Source organism: Xyrauchen texanus, chromosome 46, assembly GCF_025860055.1.
Source record: "Xyrauchen texanus isolate HMW12.3.18 chromosome 46, RBS_HiC_50CHRs, whole genome shotgun sequence".
In the NCBI taxonomy this organism is placed as follows: Eukaryota; Metazoa; Chordata; class Actinopteri; order Cypriniformes; family Catostomidae; genus Xyrauchen; species Xyrauchen texanus.
Window position 1 is genome coordinate 8,834,572 of NC_068321.1, and position 6,000 is coordinate 8,840,571.

At 37.5% G+C, this 6,000-nt stretch overlaps 1 protein-coding gene across 1 annotated transcript in view; it reads right to left on the reverse strand.

The window, feature by feature from the left end:
• The window catches only part of lamb4 (laminin, beta 4), a 49,903-nt gene extending 48,866 nt beyond the window's left edge, over positions 1-1,037 (reverse strand). Inside the window, exon 1 of the mRNA XM_052119803.1 lies at positions 921-1,037. The gene's annotated coding sequence lies outside the window, so the exon portion shown is untranslated. The remainder of the gene's footprint in view (positions 1-920) is intronic.
• Between the last annotated feature and the right edge of the window lie 4,963 nt (positions 1,038-6,000).

Sequence of the window (6,000 nt, forward strand, 5' to 3'; positions counted from 1 at the left end):
TGACATAATATTTTAGTTTATCTACTATTTATTTTAATTAGATAAGACAGATTTGTTTGAGGGGGATTTTACACTTTATGGTCATGTTGAAATGTGCCCCTCACCTGTAACAACATGCCCCATAGGCGAGGCACATTGTAACATTTCACTTTCCTTTTTTCTAGGTAGATGACGAATAAGGTTCAAGCTGTATTCATAAAACAAGACCACATACTTGTACCAAACGTTGTGAAAAAAGACAAATACTTTGAACCCAAAGTGTATTTACACAAACTTAAGAAAACCAAAAAGTGTTAGTTTGTGCCCCGCTCTCCCCTGTACAACCTTTCTTTTTTTTCTTCTTTTTTTTTTTCAAAAATGCATTTGCGAAGATGAATGTATAGGCTATGTGAAAATATGGCTGGCTAAAGAAACCCTTACATATGAAACACAAAAAATACAGTACATTTTACCAGTTTTGTAATTACTCAATATAGCTTTTTAGGTCGTTACAGCACTTGCAACCACAGACCAACTGTTTGTTCATACATTTATTTTAATATATAATAAATAAAGGGCAAGAACTTAACGGTGCAGTAAATTCATGTTTTACTATTTCCAACACAGTAGGTTCCAAATGACACATTTATGTTTTCTATCAAATAAAAAAAAAGCTTTTATATTAATTTTACAGCTTGTAGAAATCATGATCGAAAAGATGGCATTTGCCTTGATACTTCTAAATTCTGTAGGCAATGTGTTTATTACAAATAAATTTTATTTGTAAAGTTTAAAAAGTGCTTAAGGCATACAGAAAAAAATTACAGTGCTAGTCCAAAAACTAACAAACAAACAAACCCAGCAACAAATAAACAGCAAATGAATATTACGTTTTGATTGTAATTCATGCTAATGTCTGAAGAAAACAACATTATAGTTACCTTGTCAGTGTTAGTTTTCTTCTTTTTTAGTCCATTTTAAATCGAACTAAATTACAAACGCGATTACTGAATCGAATGCACAAAGAAACTGTTGCTGCGCAGTAGGCTATCATTGAAAATTATTCATTTAAAAAATATAACTTCTTTTTCTATTATATTAATAATATTGCAGTCCACCTTAATTCCGTGAATTTTTTTTTTTTTGTTTGTTTTTTTTAAAGGCACTTTCACTTTCAATCTTGATAGATCATGGGTGGCATTTCAGTTGGTAGACAGCAGCCAATAACACAAAAACAGTTAACATCAAACAAAACAACAACAAAAAAGGTCTTTATAAAAGTAGAATTAACTACCCTAATAAAATTAATAAAATTGGGTATAGAGAGACAACAAACACTCGTCATCTGCGCAGACGATTAAATTAACCGTTTAGATTTATCTTACGCAATTTATTTGTTTACAAGTGGAAGAGCGGGCGTCTCGAGAGAAAACACGCCGTTATCAGTAAACTCAAGACGCGGTACATTAACCGTCACATGGTGATGTCACTTTGGTCTTTATACGATTATCCTGGGATGTGTGTGAATACGAGCAGATATTACAGGAATGCTCTTGCAGTGTGAATGAACATATTTTACAGTATCAGAACAGTTCATGGAACGACTTTCCCGGGATTAATACCGGGCTCTCTGTGTGAAAGGGACTATGCAGAGCCCCTAACTTAACCCTTACCCGGTAGAAGTGCGCCTCCCTCTCGAGTTTCCCGCCCTCTTTTGGAGATTCCTGCACCGTTTGGAAATCGCAGGGCTGCAGAAATACTTATTTAAGGACCACCAATATATAAGATAAAACTGAATTTTCTAAGCCATATTTGTCAAACATGTCTTTCATTTCTTTAGGTGTTAACGGTGCACTGATAAAACACTGCATCTAGGCAACAAAATCACAAAAATGCATTTAACTTTTCAAAGGCATTTTTTATGATCTCAGGGTAAACAGCTGTGGTGAGCAACCACATACCAACCATTCCCCTAGAGGGGATCTTCTGGCATCTGTACACATTTACAGACCAAGACAAAATGCAAATGCTTCAATCAAAAACATTTGATCAAATCTTAACCCTTGAAACTGGCATACACACAGGTTAACCAAAATTATTTTTAAAAGGCAACACAAACAGGAATTAAGTTTTAGGAGAAGCTTAAAAATCACAGTATTTATCTTGTCATCCATGCAATACATTTAGTATAATAGACAAGCCAAAAATTGTGCCAAGTGTAAACTTGATATTGCTGAAAACAGGCAACATTGGTAAGCATCATACATCTTTTATTGCTGTAAATGACAAATCAGACTTTCAATGATTTTGTAAGCTTTAATCCAATATGGCTGCTTTAGTGCTTGTTTGTTATGAATGCCATCTTAACCTTAAATATGTTTTCTCTGTCCCATGTCATTGGTTCTGCTGAAATTTGTGCTCTAGCATTAAACTGCATTAAATAAATATATTTTTCAATATATTCATATTTTTCATTGAAATAACTGAAATAATTTGGCAAAGTGACATGGAATCATCAAGACCTGGAACTATACTTCATAGCCCTGCGTATACTGAAAAATAATTGTACTCCCTAAAATGTCCATCAACCAATCAAGCATTCAACAGACCCGTGCTCTAAGTAATCCATAAAGGCCTAGGTATACTTTGTTTTTCTGTGTTCCGGATCGGATTGCGCACGGCCGACCACATTGCCTTTCTGAGCATACTTTTCTGATAGCGAATGAATAGGAATGTGTACCATGCATGCGCACTACTGCTTTGTGACTCTTTTAGTACAGTCAATGGCCAGCACATGCTCAGACGGCACGCAGAGCTTAGGGCTAGAAGAAAGAAAATCTAGGTGGTGCATGGTCAAGACGTGCAGCTGTGCTGATAAAGCAGTTTGCGTCAAACATAGTGTGCTGAGCATGGATACCCGAAGTATATTTTGGCCCTGTGGTTTAATCAATGTCTTCAAGCTATCCAATCAGTCCAAAAATCGACTCCTTTTTCACTGTAAATCTGACATCTGCAGGTCATGATTTCAAGCTCAGTTACACTTCCTAGTGCCATCTAGTGCTCTGTGCTTGCGTCAAGCACTAGGATGTGTAATCGAGCTTGAAATCATGATCGTGCCTAGAGACTGAAATGGCCAGATGTTCAGTGAATTTTTTTAAAATATATTTTGGTCTGTTCTCATCCAAAACCAACTCGATCGAAGTTTTGGTCATTCACTTGTATTGTATGGACCTACAAATTTAAATGGTTTCCTGTAAACCAATCACACAGCTCAGTACTTCATGTCACTCCAGATATCAATCTTTACATTGACAAATGAGACTGTTATTGTCACTGTTTGGCTTCAGCATCAATAGCTGAATGTAGTAAAAATTGCTATTGCTGTGGATACAGATTTCCTCGGGTAAGATTTTGCAGGGTTTTGGCAGGGCTGTCTGGTGCTGGCAGAAACATCACACGTAATTCTTTGATCCTCATCACAGCGGGTGTGTTTGACAGGTTTTTATATCAAAAGAAACATGTAAACACAGAACATGTCAACTGAAGTCAAAACATTTAATACATTAAATAAATTAAAACAAATACACATTTAATTGATTTTCCTGATACATTTTGATCGTGAAGCCTACTAGGACAGCATATGATGTGTCTCACTTTCTGACTAGAAAGGGACCCTGGCATTCCAGCAAAAGTGAGATTCAGGGTCTTGGGAGTCTTATAGACACTGAATTACTGAGCTCTCTGGTTACAGTAACTGGCTTAAAAGGTATATTCAATTACTGTAACAGTGAGGAGAGGTAGTTCAAAAGAGAATATATTGTCTTACAATGGTTGCCTGCACATTTGTTTTATTTATAACATGTACTTTCAAACATTGGACTTTCACCTTTGGTCTTTACCTCCAACAACTTGAAGTCAGTAAATCTGTTATGAGGACTGTAGAGCGGATTGATGAGATGACCCATCACAGGATACGAGAAAAGAGTCAAGAGATGACTGTTTCCAGCTTTCTCCATCATGTTCTTAATCTGAGGGATGCATGAAGAGGCAGTGAGTGTACAGACATGTTTTTATTGGCCAAGTCAGTGTTCCTCAACTGGTTTTGTTTCAGGACTGAGATTTTACACTGATGAACCATGAAATGTATTCATATTTCCATGAACTATACAGACACAACAAACTGAGATATTGATAAACTGTGTTTTGGTTCCAGACACACATCTGCTGCAGACTCTGAAGATGGCCAGTTTTGATCGTCCTCACCAACAATGAATAAAACCGGACATTTGATCTCACCCATTGTAACGTATTGTAGCTGGCAATGGGAAGGACGAAGACAACGACGAAGGAGTGAAGAACCCAAGTAAAGTTTTTTTAAATAAACATGAAACCAAAAACCCTAACTATAAACATGAATAAAACATAAACTTGAAACTTAAACATGAACATGAACATGAACTAGACTAGAATTAAACTTGAAATGAACTAGAAATGTGCTACACAAACATCAATACTAGACAAAGGACAATGTTAAACATGAGGGCTTAAATACATGATATGGGGAAACATAAACCAATGATCAAACAGAACATGACTACAAAAATAATAACCTGAGAGACTCCTGAGAGAGTTTTTACAAGGCTCAAAATTAACAAAGGCAAGGCATAGATCTAGTGAGGTCAGAGATGAATAATAAAATATCATCTGTGTAAAGCAAAAGCTTATGCACCACACCTCCCACCATCACCCCTGGAAAATCATCCTCCTTTCTTATAACGGCAGCTAATGGTTCCAGGGCAAGATAGAACAATAATGGGGAAAGAGGGCAACCCTGCCGGGTAACCCTATCCAGAGTAAAATAACCTGAAATTATTCCATTTGTTTGTACCGCCACTACCGGGTGTCTATAAAGTAACTTAATCTGAATGATCAGTGATCTGGTACACTCGGTTGCAACGCAAGTACCACAAAATGACTCAATCCACTGACTTTATGAAGGACATTGCTTGCTATGGGCATGTGAATGTTTTACGGCCCTCCTTAGCATCTATTCTCAATTTGGCCAGGAATATCAGTGCAAAAGCAATCTTCCGTTGATGTGAAAGTTTCTTGCATTCCTTAAATTGATCACGTTTCACTCTTGTTGAATTCGCAATGTCTGGGAACAAGAAAATGCTGTGGTTTTTCCAAGAAAGCATTCCTTTACTCGAGTGATCTCCGAAATTTGGCCAGAATTTATCGGGGCCTATCACCCTCTGCGGATCTCCAAGCAGGAACCCTGTGAGCTCACTTGATTTCCAGCTTATGGCCTGTTCTGTCGAGCAGATTCGGAAGGAGCCCATCCAGGAATTTCACCATATCCTGACCCTTTTTGACCTCAGGAATTCTGACAATATGGACGTTATTCTGCCGGCTAAGGTTCTCCATGTCCTTCAACTTCTCCCAGACACAATCTAAATCCACCTTGGTTGCTAACAGATTAGCAGATAATTCCCTCTCCGATGACTCCAGGTAATCGTTCCTAGACATCCCACACTCTTGCAACCATCTCAGAGAACTTCACGTCCATGGCAGTGATCGATCGAGGTATCACACAGCAGGATCCTCCAAATCAGCAACGATCTTCGTCAGCATTGCCGACATGCGCAGCATCTCACACCGCATTTCCCGCACCTCTCTGACCAAATCAACTCCTTGGCTTGCGGCCCTCTCTGGGGTATCAGCTTGAGCACGTAAGTGTCTTTATATGTCTACAGACCTCGAGATTTTGAATTCTTTGACATATTGTCCTCCTAGAACAGTTATTTATATCATTAAAATTGTTAAAACTAGCAAAGTACACAGAGCTAGCCATTCACACATCCGAACCTCGCCTGGCGTCACGTGACTCCTCCCTCACATAAACTTTTAAAAAACATTTGATTGTATTAAGTTTAAAATGTATATATTCACTGTAACTATGGCATCTTCATCCATACAGACAAATAAAAGCAACAGACAATATGTTTTTTAGACATTTTA